This window comes from Chiloscyllium punctatum, chromosome 1, assembly GCF_047496795.1.
Source record: "Chiloscyllium punctatum isolate Juve2018m chromosome 1, sChiPun1.3, whole genome shotgun sequence".
NCBI lineage: Eukaryota > Metazoa > Chordata > Chondrichthyes > Orectolobiformes > Hemiscylliidae > Chiloscyllium > Chiloscyllium punctatum.
Genome location: NC_092739.1, coordinates 5,471,439 through 5,488,510, shown reverse-complemented (window position 1 = coordinate 5,488,510; position 17,072 = coordinate 5,471,439). Strand labels below are relative to the sequence as shown.

General features: G+C 41.2%; 1 protein-coding gene across 6 annotated transcripts in view; it reads right to left on the bottom strand.

Annotated features, from left to right (window-relative positions):
- Positions 1 to 17,072, bottom strand: part of fbxw7 (F-box and WD repeat domain containing 7) — a 368,590-nt gene that overhangs the window by 219,448 nt on the left and 132,070 nt on the right. The gene's annotated exons all lie outside the window — the stretch shown is intronic.

The window sequence follows — 17,072 nt, the reverse complement described above, 5'->3', positions numbered from 1 at the left end:
CTCATATATGAGGTGCTGGAAGACAATTTCATAGTTTGAACTGAAACATAGTGCTGGTGGTCTATCTAGAGAATGTTAGAAGATGTGACAGATCCTGTCCTCCCATGATGTCCAAGTATGTACTTACAACAAGGATGCCATCTTAACAATAAGCAAAAACAGCCAGACAAATGTTTCTTTCATAACCTTGTGACATTGCAACGAGCTGTAAAACCCTCTAAGTAACCCCATTGACATAAGCTGACTCATACCTTAGATCATCCTGATCTGGATAGTCAAGATAATAAATTATTTCTCTCTGAACAAACAAATTATAAACATGCTTAAACTATAGCTTAATCTTTTTGATTCTATACTTCAATGGAAAGACACAGATCAATTTCAAATCTATGCATTTTAGTATGATCCACATACAGGAAATAAAAATGTATAACATCTGATCAAGTAACAGTTCAGTTTCCATTTTCTAAAGCATTTTCTAAATTAAAACCTCTCTCGTATAAAACAAATCGTAAACTTTTCTTTCAATAATTCTACGTACCAATAGAAAGCCGTATCCATGACTTGAGAATGGAAGTGTCAACATCTGCTACACAGTGTAACTTTCAATTATATTAATAATTAATTTATCTGAATGTTGAGTACAGCACCTGGGGAAAGCAAGGGCAAGGATTCAAAGCTTACCGTATTTACCTCAATCAAATACCGTTTAATATTGTAGCTTCTCAAAGCCGCATTAAACATTTGTCTTCCAATTGTGGATTATTAATATTCAATACAGCTTTCCTACAATCTCCAAGTAAATTAGACATTTTCTAGGTAGATACAAGTTAAAATCATATTATTGAACTTCCATACCACAGAAGCTCCATTCTCTGAAAATATTTTGGTACAAGTTCAGAAACAAACCAATTGTCTTTCAAAAGAAAAAACATTAAAATAATACAGAATAAATTATGCATTAGAATATGGACTGTCCCATGGAGGGAAAAGTAACTATATCCAACTTGCCAGTTTGTGATTTACAGACTACAGATTTACAATGAGCATGTGTTTTATTCATAAACTACCTTCCAAAGTTGCTAGTTATTAAATAGTAACAATGACTTAGGTGAAGCAACCTGAAAAGAGAATTGTGATCCAAATGGGGACGGGCCCAGTATAATATTGGTAACTAGACCTGGGCATGATAAATGTGCAATTTAACTTGTCAGCACAAAAGATGAAGTGATCCATCACAGCGACCTTATTATATGAAAAGAAAGCTACACTACTGGATTCTGAAATTAAATCTTTCCCCTTTTTAATATACCTCAAGTTTCCTATTTATAATCATTCTGCTGCCCAGCATTTTGTGCAAGTTGTATTAGGTAAGGGAAAATCAGCATAATGTTAAAGAAAATGAATAACTTCAAATATATTAATGAAATATATCAAAAATTGCAGCCTTAAAAATCACATGGCCATGAGTGAAGCTTGATAATACCTAATTGATCATTACTTCTGTAACAAATGCTAAGGCAAGAGAGTGGTAAATCTTCTAAGAAAACTTTCACAGATATCAGCAATATTCCTTGAAGTTTTTTTTAAATAAACGTTTGAAAAAGATAACCTTATAAAACACAAAGGTTGAAATCTTGGTCAGAAGACCTAAAATAGCAGAATTGCGAAATGTCAAATATTCTATTCAATCTACACAGCTCCAGCTCAAAAAAATATTTTTCAAGGTGGTCTGCGTTTTTCAATTTAGCTTTAGCCTAGAAACAAAAACTAATACATGCAGTGCTTATTTTAATCTCATCAATACACTTGAAATTGTTTTGTTTATTGCACATAAATGGATTAAAGTTATTGAAACTAAAATGGTGAATATTTGCACAAAAATCTATCATGACTTACCTGATAAAATTAATGCTTTTGTATCTCATTCTGGATAAAAACAGATTACTGATTGTTCTACTAAATCTACCCTTCTTTGAGCAAAACATTCATGATTATAGTTATATAGCTTAAACTAACAAAAAAAGGGCTTTACACTGTTTTAGTGGCACTGAGGATTAGATACATTGATTGGACAACAGAAGACTGTTTTTATACCAACAACTCTATTGTTACTACTTTCTTTCTCAAAATGTTCCACTAGTATTTCGAAAAATATTTGCCATTAGCATGGTACTGAAAACATTCCCTTCCAAATGTTTAAACAAAAAAACAGATGGTTCGCAAAATGAATTCTGGCTTTAGTGAAGAGTGTTCAATACAAATGCTAAATGAGACACAAGACAATCTGTTATTAACAAAAGTATTTATTAAATATACTTATAGAAGATATACAGAAAGACAAAAAGACCAACCACTCAGGCACAGAGAGCTCCAGATTCGATAAATAACGTGAATAAATATACTTTACAACCAATGCAACGTCAGCATTCCACAGGGAGGGAACTTTAATTGAAAGGTTACTTGCACATTCCAATCAATAACAAAGACTAATCAGCCCAATTGCCTTCCCAGTAGGTACTTGGACTCTTACAATCCTCCTTTGCTCACTATGGAAAAGACACATCAGATTTCCTTTTCCAACCTTTGCGAACTTCTCACTGGGAAGGCGATCGCCACATCCAAACCCTTAAAAACAACTGGATCAGCAGAGAAATAACCAGTGTTTGCCTTTCAACAGCTACTGTATCTCACTCAGTGTATATCTAACCAACAGAGCATACCCAGCATGCCTTTCATCACATGAAGCATTTGGCAGGTTATCTTATCACAACTAAAACCTCATTTGTGTGTTGTATGAAATATTTATCAATTCAACAGCTCTTTCAGAACCAGTTATTGCAATCAGAAAGGAAATAACAATTCAAGTGCAGGATGTTAAATTATGGCATTGAGTGTATAGAAGGATAATTTAAAAAGAACAAAGTTGTTCAAAGTAGGTGCACAGCCTAAAAATGCACGGTTTATCGATAGGAATGGGGATTGCAGCAGAAATCCTGTTATATGACCATCACAAGTCACACACAGAATTCCTCAGGGAGTCATAAGCAGCTGTAAAAAAAAATTGGACAGTTCAGACATCCACTCTGCTTTTTTATGATGATCTCAATCTTTCCAAAATCTTGTTCTTTTGCTTATGAGAGGATTTAATTCCAGTAGAGGTACTCTTCACCTGAAAAGAAAGATCAACTTCCATTTTTAAAACTATTGCACACTATTTCCCTATACTATAAGTATGACTACACAAGAAATAAATTGGTTGCAAAGTAGGAGTCGTATACAGACTCCCAAACTGTAGTAGTAATGTTGGGGAAGGCACTGAACAGGAAATTAGAGATGCAACAAATAAAGGTATGGCTGCAATTACAGGTGACTTTAATCCGTACATAAATTGGGCAAATCAAATCAGTAACAATATCGTAGATGAGGAATTCCTGGAACGTGTACAGATGGTTTTCTGGATCAATACACTGAGGAACAAAGTAAGGACAGGCCATCCGAGACTTGGTATAGCGTAATGCAAAAGCAGTAATTGGCAAATCAAGATGTGCAAGGCCCCCTTGGGAAGAGCGGCCAAAAGATAGAATTCTTCATGAAGACGCAGAGTGATACAGTAAATTCTGAGACTAGGGTCCTGAATTGAAATAAAGGGAACTACAAGGGTATGAGGAGTGAGCTGGGTATGATAAATTAAGGAACATTGATTAAAGGACTGATAATGGAAAGGCAGTAGCAAACATTTAAAAAGCGCACGGATTAACGGCAACAGCTGTTCATTTTAGTCTGGAAAAATAAAGTGGGAAAGATGGCCTGACCATAACTAACAAAAGGTAGCATTCAATCCTAGGAAGAGACATACAAGTGGCCAAAAAAAGCAGCAAACTCTGAGGATTGACAGCAGTTTAGATTTCAGCAAAGAAAGATAAAAGGATTGATTAAGAATAGAAAATAAAGGAGAAGAATATGTTTGCAGCTAACATACAATCTAACTGTAAAAGTTTCATTAAGATTCATCAAGACAAATGTAGGTCATTATTGTCAAAAATGGGGAAAATGATCATGAGGAACAAAGAGATAGCAGACTAATTAAGTTCATACTTGGTTTCTATCTTCACAAAGGAGGATACAAATAACATCCCAAAGTATAATGAGGAACATAGGATCTATTGGGGGGGGAATAAACTGAAGAAATTAGTTAGAAGAGGGAAGAGGGAAATGGTGTCGAGGATGGGATTGAAGGGCCAATAAATCCCTCAGGACTCAATCTACATCACAGAGCACGTAAGGAAGTGGTCTTAGAAACACTGGATGTGCATTGGTGATCATCTTTTAAGATTCTAAAGACCCAGGAACAGATCAAATGGATTGGAAGGTAGTTACTGGAATCCAACTATTTTAAGAAAAAACTACACAGTCTACAGGGTCGTTAGCCAGATATCAGTAGTGGGGAAAACGTTAGAGCTCATTCCAAAATATTTAGTAGTACAGCACTTGGAAAACAGTGACAGGATCAGACAGGGTCAACACAGATTTATAATGGCAAAATTATGCTTGACAAATTTACTGGAATTTTTTTTATTAGAGATGAAAAGCGGGGGGCAGTGGGATGTGGTTTACTTGGAATTTCAGAAGGCATTTGATAAGGTCCCACACAAGAGATTAGAACATAAAGTTAAAGAGCATGGGATTGGGTGTAGTGTTACATGATTGAAAAAACTGGCTGGCAGACAAGAAACAGTAGAAATGAATGAGTCTTTTTCTGAATGGCAGCCAGTGACTAGCCAGGTACCAGAAGGATCACAATGCTTGGACCCCAGCTGTTCACAATATATGTTAATGAATTAGATGAGGCAACGAAATGTTATAACTCCAAACTTATATATGACAAAGCTGAGTTGGAGGGTGAGCTGTGAGGAGAACGCAGAGATACTTCACAGTTATTTGGACAAATTGACCCAGTGGGCAAATGCATCAGGTGAAATATAATGTGGATAAATGAGAGGCTATCCACTTTGGTAGCAAAAACAGGAAAGTGGATTATGATTTGAATGGTGGCAAAATGAGAAAGGTGCGATGCAATGAGACTTGGGTGTCCTTGTACACCAGTTACTTTAAGCAAGCATGCTGATGCAGCAGGCAGTGAAGGCAGCAGATAGCATTTGGCCTTCATAGCAAAGGAATTCAAGTTACAAGAGCAGAGATGTCTTGTTGCAATTGTACAGGGCCTTGGGAGTCTGGTGTGTAATTTTGGTCTCCTTATTTAAGGAAAGCATTTCTAGCTCTAGAGAAAGTGCAACGAAGGTTTAGCACACTAACTCCTAGGATGACAGGATTGACGCATGAAGAGAGACTGGGTTGGTTAGGACCACATCCATCGGAGTTCAGAAGAGGAGTAGGAATCTCAGAAACCTATAAAACTCCAACAGGACTATACAGGATAACTGCAGGAAGAATGTCCCCAAGGACCGTCATTTACATAAATGATTTAGATGCAAGCATAAGAGGGACAGTTAGTAAATTTGCAAGTGACACCAAAATTGGAGGTGTAGAGGATAGCAAAGAGGGTTACCTCCGATTACAACAGGGTCTTGACCAGATGGGCCAATGGGCTGAGAAGTGGCAGATAAATGCAAGGTGCTGCATTTTGGGAAAGCAAATCTTAGCAGGACTTATACACTTAATGGTAAAGTCCTACGAAGTGTTATTGAACAAAGAGACCTTGGAGTGCAGGTTCATAGCTCCTTGAAAGTGGAGTCGCAGGTAGATAGGATAGTGAAGAAGGCGTTTGGTATGCTTTCCTTTATTGGTCAGAGTCTTGAATACAGGAGTTGGGAGGTCATGTTGCAGCTGTACAGGACATTGGTTAGGCCACTGTTGGAATACTGCATGCAGTTCTGGTCTCCTTCCTATCGGAAAGATATTGTGAAACTTGAAAGGGTTCAGAAAAGATTTACAAGGATGTTGTCAGGGTTGGAGGATTTGAGCTACAGGGAGGGGCTGAACAGGCTGGGGCTGTTTTCCCTGGAGCGTCGGAGGCTGAGGGGTGACCTTATAGAGGTTTACAAAATTATGAGGGGCATGGATAGGGTAAATAAGCAAAGTCTTTTCCCTGAGGTCGGGGAGTCCAGAACTAGAGGGCATAGGTTTAGGGTGAGAGGGGAAAGATACAAAAGAGACCTAAGGGGCAACTTTATCACGCAGAGGGTGGTACGTGTATGGAATGAGCTGCCAGAGGAAGTGATGGAGGCTGGTACAATTGCAACATTCAAGAGGCATTTGGATGGGTATATGAATAGGAAGGGTTTGGAGGGATATGGGCCAGGTGCTGACAGGTGGGACTAGATTGGGTTGCAATATCTGGTCGGCATGGACGGGTTGGACCGAAGGGTCTGTTTCCATGCTGTACATCTCTATGACTCTATGACTGGGGTCCCTGAACCAGTCTAACAATATGGGATAGGCCATTTAGAATTGAGATAGAGAAAAATCACTTCATCCAGGCAAAGCTGAGCCTGTGGAATTCTCTGCCACAGAAAGTAGTTGAGGCCAAAACATTGAATGTTTTCAAGAACAAGTTATAGTTCTTAGATATAGTTAGATATAGTTCTTAGGGCTAAAGAGACCAGAGGAGAGGGGAAAAAACTGGAACAGAGTACTGAGATGATCAGCCACGATCATACTGAAAGGCAGAACAGGCTCAAAGGGTCATATGCCCTTCTGCTGCTCCTATTTATATGTTTCTATGCAGTGAAGTGCCTGAAGCACTCAGTTTTCAGATACACTGAAGCCATCCTCAAGAGAAGAAACATTTTTGAATTCCAACGGGCAAGTGATTACTTATTGCTGTGCTCTTCCAGCACCACTAATCCAGAATCTGGTTTCCAGCATCTGCAGTCATTGTTTTTACCTAGGTGATTACTTATGTCTGAGGCCAATTTTAGAAATTGTTGGATATGATGGCCTATATAAGTATTCTGGAATAATAGGCTACAATATGGATGCAAGGTGGAAGCAGAGGAATTTTCCTTTTCCACAGCCCTGTTACCATGTTATCAAGATGTTTAATTTTGACATGTTTCAGTTGTTGGTTCTTTTGGAATTAACTTTATCCCATATATCAGAGCAGAAAGAAAACAATAACATAAACTCATGACAATTAAACACCTCAGCTAAGATTCAAATAAACAGCAAATACTCTGAAAGATTAAGTTGATCAAAGCAATCCTTCAAAAATTGATTAATTGATAATTTGCCTCATGGTTATCTGTAGGTCTAAACAATTAGGCAGTAAATTGAACATGATGGTCATACTGGAGGTAAAGTTTACATGACTCAAAGCAGACTAAATGTTAGATCAAAATGATTTACAAACTGCAGCAACCTAACAGTGCTACTGATGCATCTGGGGTTTGTGAGAAAACAACCATCAAGGCACAACTATGAAAAGAACATTTGCTCAGAAAAATCGAATGATTATCCAGCCAGGATAGCTGCAAACTGCACATAACCAATCTATGGAAACCTAAAATGCAAGCTTCATTTTATGCAACATGATAAGACAAGAGTAAATGATGTGATTAAAAAGTTTCAGAAATATGATGGTTTCTAACAATCAGGTATACAGAAGAAACTTTTCCAGGTACATTGCAAAGCCATACAGGACGTTGCAATCACAAATGCACAAAATATTTAAACTTGATTGTTCAACTTGAGGAGGGGCTGATGATAATTAGGCAATACTGACTAAGTGAGTCTCACATAAAACTTCTGCACAAAGTTTCAAGCAAATATCAAACTTGCCAAGTGTTATACATCAGTATATCTCACACCAATCACAGGGCACCCGTTCCATTCAAATTAATTTTTATAATATAGAGCGGTCAATGGAAATCTGGCTGATCAGGGGAGGCTGCAATGAAGGTATAGGAAACAGGCATTATAACTTTCCAAACTTAAAAATCTGGCGCAAGTTAAAATTAAACCTCTCTTTAGGACTTAATCTTGAAGCACAAACTCTAGAAGAGTTTTTTTTGTCATAGATAACCCATAAATAAGGGAGGGAGCCCTGGCTTGGAGGGAGCAGGTCAGTATCAAAGTGTAGGAACTAACCTGCATCTCAGACTGTCCTGGTGAATGAAAGCTGGGGTTCTGGTTCTACCTAGTCCTATATATTTAACTGTAAACAATTACAGAATTTATATATCTCAAAAATACAATTCTGTTGGATTTGTCCATTTTATATAAAAGTCAATTTTTTTTCATATTTCAGGTGAGGTGGCTTGGAATATGATAATGTATGTTTTGGGTAAAGACATGACATTTTGCTTTAACTGGGAAGCAACAAAAGCTAAAGCCACATGATGGAGTATTAAAGTAAGAGAAAACAAAGGAAAAGATTGATTATAATTTATGTTAGTACAGCATGGTATGCTTTCCTTTATTGGTCAGATTATTGAGTACAGGAGTTGGGAGGTCATGTTGCGGCTGTACAGGACATTGGTTAGGCCACTGTTGGAATATTGCGTGCAATTCTGGTCTCCTTCCTATCGGAAAGATGTTGTAAAACTTGAAAGGGTTCAGAAAAGATTTACATGGATGTTGCCAGGGTTGAAGGATCTGACCTACAGGGAGAGGCTGAACATGGGGCTGTTTTCCCTGGAGCGTCGGAGGCTGAGGGGTGACCTTATAGAGGTTTACAAAATTATGAGGGGCATGGATAGGATAAATAAACAAAGTCTTTTCCCTGGGGTCAGGGAGTCCAGAACTAGAGGGCATAGGTTTAGGGTGAGAAGGGAAAGATATAAAAGAGACCTAAGGGGCAACCTTTTCACGCAGAGGGTGGTACGTGTATGGAATGAGCTGCCAGAGGAAGTGGTGGAGGCTGGTACAACTGCAATATTGAAAAGGCATTTGGATGGGTATATGAATAGGAAGAGTTTGGAGGGATATGGGCCAGGCACTGGCAGGTGGGACTAGATTGGGTTGGGATATCTGGTCAGCGTGGGCGGGTTGGACCGAAGAGTCTGTTTCCATGCTGTACATCTCTATGACTCTATTAGTACAGGAGAAAAATCAGACTGAATATAAGACATACAGAAAAGTGCAAGTAAATAAGAGAGGCAGAGAGACAGGAAGGAATAATAACAAGTCTGAAATAAATGCATTTGTTTTAGTATCAGTCAGTTAACAGGGCCCATTCTCACACTTGGCAGAAGTAGTTTTATTTTCAAAGCCTGTTTATGTTTTTCTGATGTGGTGCTGTGCTCTCTGGTTTGTGGCTAACCTCCCACATCCAAAGTTGCTCTTTATGTTTCTTGCTGCCCATCTCCAAAGTGGACAGACATAGTTTTGGAAAGGGAAGCGGTGAGTGGGAGAAGTGAGAAGCATCAGTGTAAAAAAAAATACATGAAAGGCCACGAGAGGGAGTCAAGGAGCAGCTGAAGCTGTGAACTACAGGGTCAGGAAGAGGAATGATTTACAGCAGTCGTTAGAGGCAAAGCGAAGGGGACAGACCAGCAGCCACAGGGGTTACTGAGAGGGAGGGACAGGGAATGGAATGTGAGGCAAGTAGAAAAGGCAGTAATTAGAGTTTGTGGATAGTGTAAATACAAAGAACAGAGGATGGTGGTAACCTGAAATAAGATCAGAGTGCTGGAGAAACACAAGTTAAGCAGCATCTGTTGAGAGAAACATATTTAACATTTTGATTCCAGTGACCCTTTATCAGAACTTAGCTGAAAAGCATGTTGTACACCTGAGCAAGTGTGGTCAGTGTGGCACTGTTGTACATGGTTCTGAAATTTACTCTATTCAAGGCAGGGAGGGGGAAATCATTGATCATTTTGTGGGTACTGGGGGGTAAAGGTTTTATTGAATATGGTGGTGCACAGGCAGAACAGCAGGACCTCCAGGACCAGCAGACAAGGTCACAAAACCAGAATGCGTCAGCCTGGTCTGACAATGTTAAAAATCACACCAGGTTATAGTCCTGGAAGCATTAGCTTTTGAAGCGCTGCTTCTTTGAAAACTAATGCTTCCAAATAAACCTGTTGAACTATAACCTGGTGTTGGGTGATTTTTTAAAACTTCGTTCCCTCCGGTCCAACATCAGCACCTCCAAATCATGGTCTAACAATGACACCCAGATTAAAGTAGTCATTGACAGAAATGCACTGCACATCGAGAGGCCAATGACATTCTCCACTTGCCAACATAAGTCCCACCATCTTCACTCCAATACCTCACACTCATTCTGTCTTTGCGAGTCATAGAGATGTACAGCATGGAAACAGACCCTTCAGTCTAAGTCATCTATGCTGACCAGATATCCTAACCTAATCTAGTCTCATTTGCCAGCACCCAGTCCATATCCTTATAAACCCTTCCTATTCATGTACCCATCCAGATACCTTTTAAATGTTGTAATTGTACCAGCCTCTACCATTTCCTCTGGCAGCTCATCTATGCATGCACCACCCTCTGTGTACCCATCTCCCACCAACCTCCTGCTCTTCAACTCCCATTATTGCCTGCAATACCTTCTTTCACTCACTGCACCCATTCTAATCTTTGCATGCCATCTTCACTGTTTATTAACTCATTTGGGATACCTCCTCACCTGCTGACACACACTTTCATCTCCTTTAACGTGCATTGCACGCTCTCTCACTCTCACATTCCAGGTGAGAACCAATCCATTATTGGGTAGAAAGACCAACGATACGTGTGTGGGCTGCCCAATATTAGGCTTCTCACTCATTATGTGGGAAGCATCCGGACTCTGACCACCTCAAATCGCTAACTGACTGTGTCCAACCCGGACGGACATGCATCAAATGCTGCCCTTAATTTGTTATGCCTGTACCCACTTATCAAAGGCTACCCCCTTTTGTGTTGATGGAAGTCTGCTGACAACCATGACAACTTTCTTGCCTTGTGTCTGTGCTAAATGCCAAGGCAAGACAGAAATAATGGGAGCCTGGAATTTTGGCTGAAGGAGTAAAATGCAAAAAGGCAAGGAAAGACAATACAAGGTAGGGATGCTGTGAACATCTAGCTAGAGTCAAAGCGAATGAATGCAATGAAAACAAACTAAGAGACTGGAAATGCAGCCTGGCCCAGTCCACAAATTGAGTGCATGTGCCTGACTGCAATGTGTCCCTGTCCTTGCTCCAATCTTTCATTGCTAGTTGCTGGTGCAGCCTTGAAGTACAAAAGCAACATGTACATAGCTTGGAAATGTGCCTCAAGGGTTCTTAGTGGTTGACACATATTGAATGCAAAACTATTGACTTTGAGTGGGTGTGGCTGGTGCCCATGGAGCTGGGATTTTAGTGCCCAGCATCCAACATGGAGGTCATTTAATGAAAATAGTGAGCTGAGTTCCCCTTCAATTTCCATAATGGGTTTTCTTGCTGAATAACTTGTTTAGTGCATTTGGAAAAATAAGAGGCAAGTTAGGTTGTTAACAGGGCATTTAACAAGCACGAGGTAGTAGTTTACTCCTGCATAGCAAGAAACTGGTCATATTTGTCAAAACATAGAAAATAAGAACAGGAGTAGATCATTTGCCCCTTTGAGTGTGGATCACCATAAAATACGATCACGGCAGATTATCCATGTCAGTAGTCTGTTCCAGCTTCCTCCCAATCCAAACTGTAGCCCTAAAACCTATATCTAACTTTTTCGTGAAAACACTCAATGTCTTGGCCTCAACCACTTTCTGTGGCAGAGAATTCCACAGGCTCACCACTCACTGGGCAAAGAAGTTTCTCTTTATCTCAGTCCTGAATGGCCTTCCATTTACTGACTCCGCTTCAGACTCCTGGTTTTGGATTCCCCAGTCATTGGAAACATCCCTCCTATATTTACCCTGCCTAGTCCTGTTAGAATTCTATAGGTTACTGAAATATTCACCCCTTCCCCTTCCAGTGTAGATCAACTGATACTAAAGTTGTATTTCTGCTCAGGGAAAAGTGTTTCTTTATCCTCAGAAAGTGGCACTAAACACAAAGGAATCTTGATTATTCGGCATTCGATTATCCGGCGAGATAGCAAGTTACCGATGCTTGGCTAAACTATGTTGTCCGGTATTCGATTAACCGAATGAAATACTCCCTGCCCATATCCTTCAGATAATCTAGGTTCCTCTGTATAGTGGGGACACACAAAGTTAAATAAATGTGCATATGGCCTCAATGATACCTCCAGAGTTTGGTATTTTTCAGCTAGGTATGTTTTATTAAAATTCGCATGATTTCAGTTAAAAGGAGATTCTGACATATTTTACTGGCATCATGATGCGCAACTTACAAGCAAATTTATGATGCATGTACATCTTTTTTTTAAATGAAGTAGAAGCAGTGAATTTGAGAACATTGTTATAAATGGGCTTAAAACATAAGAATTAAGTAAGAATTCAGAGGATGGTATCTAGGAGGGCATCCAGGAGTGTCCTGGAAAGCCCACCAACATCTGGTTTGGAAAAATTAAATTGCTTAGCAATATAAAAATCAGAACCAATCAAGATAGACACCAGGTTAAACGGTCATCCAATTCTAACGAGATTGGTAATGACATAGCTATATCAGTGATTGCTGATCCAGTTTTTATTAAAATTCACTCCAGACTCCAGCCCTTAACCTTGCGTAAGACCTCAGCTAGGCTGAGGAGCTTCAGAGAGTAAAGGTACAACTGGGATTCCAGCTTAATATGAAAAACAGCTGGTTCAGTTACTCGTGATTGTTGTAAAAGGCTCAGGCCCAAGCTTGATGGGGAGAAACTGGTTGCAAGAGATTCACCAACATTGGCTCACATTTTTCAATGAGAAAGTGGTTGCCTGAGTGAAGTCCTAATTAAATACCTGGCATTCTTCCAGGAAGGTCAAGGGACTATCAGAAGTTCAAAGGACACCTTGCATGTCAAACAGGAAGTAATTCCTTAATTCTGCAAAGTTAAGAACCACACACCAGGTTATAGTCTAACAGGTATATTTGGAAGCACTGGCCTTTGGAGTGATGCTCCTTCATCAGTTAGTTGTTATGAACAAACACCTGACGAAGGAGTAGTGTTCCGAAAGCTAGTGCTTCAAATAAACCCGTTGGGACTATAACCTGATGTGTGGTTTTTAAACTTTGTCCACCCCAATCCATAAGACCATAAGACATAGGAGCGGAAGTAAGGCCATTCGGCCCATCGAGTCCACTCCGCCATTCAATCATGGCTGATGGGCATTTCAACTCCCACTTACCCACATTCTCCCCGTAGCCCTTAATTCCTTGTGACATCAAGAATTTATCAATTTCTGCCCTGAAGACATTTAGCGTCCCAGCCTCCACTGCACTCTGCAGCAATGAATTCCACAGGCCCACCACTCTCTGGCTGAAGAAATGTCTCCGCATTTCTGTTCTGAATTTACCCCCTCTAATTCTAAGGCTGTGTCCACGGGTCCTAGTCTCCTTACCTAACGGAAACAATTTCTTAGCGTCCACCCTCTCTAAGCCATGCATTATCTTGTAAGTTTCTATTAGATCTCCCCTTAATCTTCTAAACTCCAATGAATACAATCCCAGGATCCTTAGCCGTTCCTCATATGCTAGACCTGTCATTCCATGGATCATCCGTGTGAATCTCCGCTGGACACGCTCCAGTGCCAGTATGTCCTTCCTGAGGTGAGGGGACCAAAACTGGACACAGTACTCCAAATGGGGCCTAATCAGAGCTTTATAAAGTCTCAGTAGCACATCGCTGCTTTTATATTCCAACCCTCTTGAGATAATTGACAACATTGCATTCGCTTTCTTCATCATGGACTCAACCTGCATGTTTACCTTTAGACAACTCCTCGACTAGCACTCCCAGATCCCTCTGTACTTTGGCTTTACGAATTTTCTCACCGTTTAGAAAGTAGTCCATGCTTGTATTCTTTTTGCCAAAGTGCAAGACCTCGCATTTGCTCACATTGAATTCCATCAGCCATTTCCTGGACCACTCTTCCAAACTGTCTAAATCCTTCTGCAGCCTCCCCACTTCCTCAGTACTACCTGCCTGTCCACCTAACTTTGTATCATCGGCAAACTTCGCGAGAATGCTCCCAGTCCCTTCATCCAGATCATTAATATATAATGTGAACAGCTGCGGCCCCAACACTGAACCCTGCGGGACACCACTTGTCACCGGCTGCCATTCTGAAAAAGAACCTTTTATCCCAACTCTCTGCCTTCTGTCAGACAGCCAATCCTCAATCCATACCAGTAGCTCACCTGCCGCATCTGCTCCCAGGAGGGCCAAATCCAATACCGAACAACCCAGATGGCCTCCTTCTTCAAAGACCGCAATTTCCCCTCAGACGTGGTCGACGATGCTCTCCACTGTATCTCCTCCACTTCCCGCTCCTCCACCCTTGAACCCCACCCCTCCAATCGCCACCAGGACAGAAACCCCACTGGTCCTCACCTACCACCCCACCAACCTCCAGATACATTGTATCATCCTTCGTCATTTCCGCCACCTCCAAACAGACGCCACCACCAAGGATATATTTCCCTCCCCTCCCCTATCAGCGTTCCGGAAAGACCACTCCCTCATCAGGTTCACACCCCCCACCAACCCAACCTCCACTCCCGGCACCTTCCCCTGCAACCGCAAGAAATGAAAAACTTGCGCCCACACCTCCCCCCTCACTTCCCTCCAAGGCCCCAAGGGATCCTTCCATATCTGTCACAAATTCACCTGCACCTCCACACACATCATTTACTGTATCCGCTGCACCCGATGTGGTCTCCTTTACATTGGGGAGACAGCCCGCCTACTTGCGGAACACTTCAGAGAACACCTCTGGGACACACGCACCAACCAACCCAACCACCCCGTGGCTGAACACTTTAACTCCCTCTCCCACTCCGCCAAGGACATGCAGGTCCTTGGCCTCCTCCATCACCAGACCATGGCAACATGACACCTGTAGGAAGAGCGCCTCATCTTCCGCCTAGGAACCCTCCAACCACAAGGGATGAATGCAGATTTCTCCAGCTTCATTTCCCCTCCCCTCACCTTATCTCAGTCCCAACCCTCTGACTTAGCACCATCTTCTTGATTTGCAATCTTCATCCAGACCTCTCCGCACCCACCCCCTCTCCAGCCTATCACCCTCACCATGACCTCCTTCCACCTATCACATTCCCAACACCCCTCCCCCAAGTCCCTCCTCCCTACCTTTTATCTTAGCCTGCTTGGCACACTCTCCTCATTCCTGAAGAAGGGCTTATGCCCGAAACATCGATTCTCCTGCTCCTTGGATGCTGTCTAACCTGCTGCACTTTTCCAGCAACACATTTTTCAGCTCCAGGCTACTTTTGCCAAATTGAATCTTCCTATCTATGAGCATGTTAAAATCACCCATGATTATTGCCATACCTTTCTTGCATGCCTCTAATATTTCCTGGTTTACACTGTGCCCCATTGCAAAACTACTGTTTGGGCACCTATAAATTACTCCTACAGAGTACTATTTCTTATTTCTACCCAGTCTGATTACACACCTTGACCTCCCTTGCTTTGTCATTTCTCATTACAGCACTGATCCCTTCCTTCACTAGCATGGCCACATCACCTTCTTTTCCCTTCAGTCTATCTTTCCGAAATGCTGAATACCCTTGGATATTCAATTCCCAGACCTTGTCTCCTTGTAACCCTTTCTCAGTAATTGCTACCAAATTGCACCCCTTTGGTTTTGTTTGCACCATTAACTCAATAACATTGTTTCACATGTTTTGTGCATTTAGATACAAAGTTTTTAAATTTGTTCTACTGGTACAAAGGTTCCCCAGTCTTTTATATTTCCTTGGTGCATAAAGATATTCACTTGTTCTATCCCCACCTTTATTCTCTGATAACTATCACTAATCTACACTCTTACCTCGTCTTTTAATCTGGGTTTGCTACATTCCGCGACAAATGAATCCATTTAGTTCAAAGCCCTATCTACAGCCCTAGTTATGCGATTCGCTAGGACTCTTGTCCCAGCACGATGCAGGTAAAGACCGTCCCATCCAACAGGTCCCTTCTTCCCCAGTACTAGTGCCAACATCCCATGAATTCAAACCTATTTCTCCCACACCCATCTTTAAGCCACACATTTACATGCTTAATCTTATTGACGAATTAGCTAGTGGTTTAGATAGTAATCCAGAGATTATTACCTTTTTGATTCTGCTTTTTAATTTGGCTCCTAGCTGTTCATACTCCTTTAGCAGAACCTCTGCTTTAGTTTTATTTATGTCATTGGTACCTATGTAGAACATGCCAGCTGGATCTGTTCTGTCCCACTCCATGTTCCACTGCAGCCTAGATGAGATATCCTGAACCTGAGCATGAAGTAGGCAACACAACCTTCAGAACTCTCGATCCTGGTCACAAAGAACAGTGTCTGTGCTTCTAACTATACTATCCCCAAATACAACTCCATTTCTCTTCTCTCCCCCGACCTGAAAAGCTCCCTGCACCACGGTGCTGTGGTCGGTCGGCTCATCCTCTCCGCAGTCCCCATTGCTGTCCACACAGGCAGCAAGACTCTCAAACCTGTTAGACAAGGACAAGGGCAGAAGCTCCTGCAGCTCTACCTCCTGGATCCCTCTACCTGCTTCACTCACAATTACACCTTCCTATCCCTGACTACTGGCAAAATTCAAGTTAGTTAGTCTGAGGGGTGTGACTGTTTCCTGAAACACAACATCCAGGTAACTCTCCAGGTTTGGCTAATTATTAAAGCCGAAGGAGATTCAACAAATAAGGACAGTTCCATACCATTCATCATTCAATGGCCTGGTCAGCTTAAAGAAACAACCTACACCCTCACTAGATACCAAGCGGTAACTGTTCTTACTTGATTAAAGGACCATCCCACTTGCAACTACAGGGATAGCACCAGCAGAGTTGCTAAAGGGTAGGAGACTCCAAAGCAGGTTAAATTTGTACTCTCCAGATTCGGTTGAAATTGCATCAGGAATGCCAATACCCAGATACAAGATACTACCAAGTGACAGTGACACCGGGAATGAAGTTTGGTGTAAGAG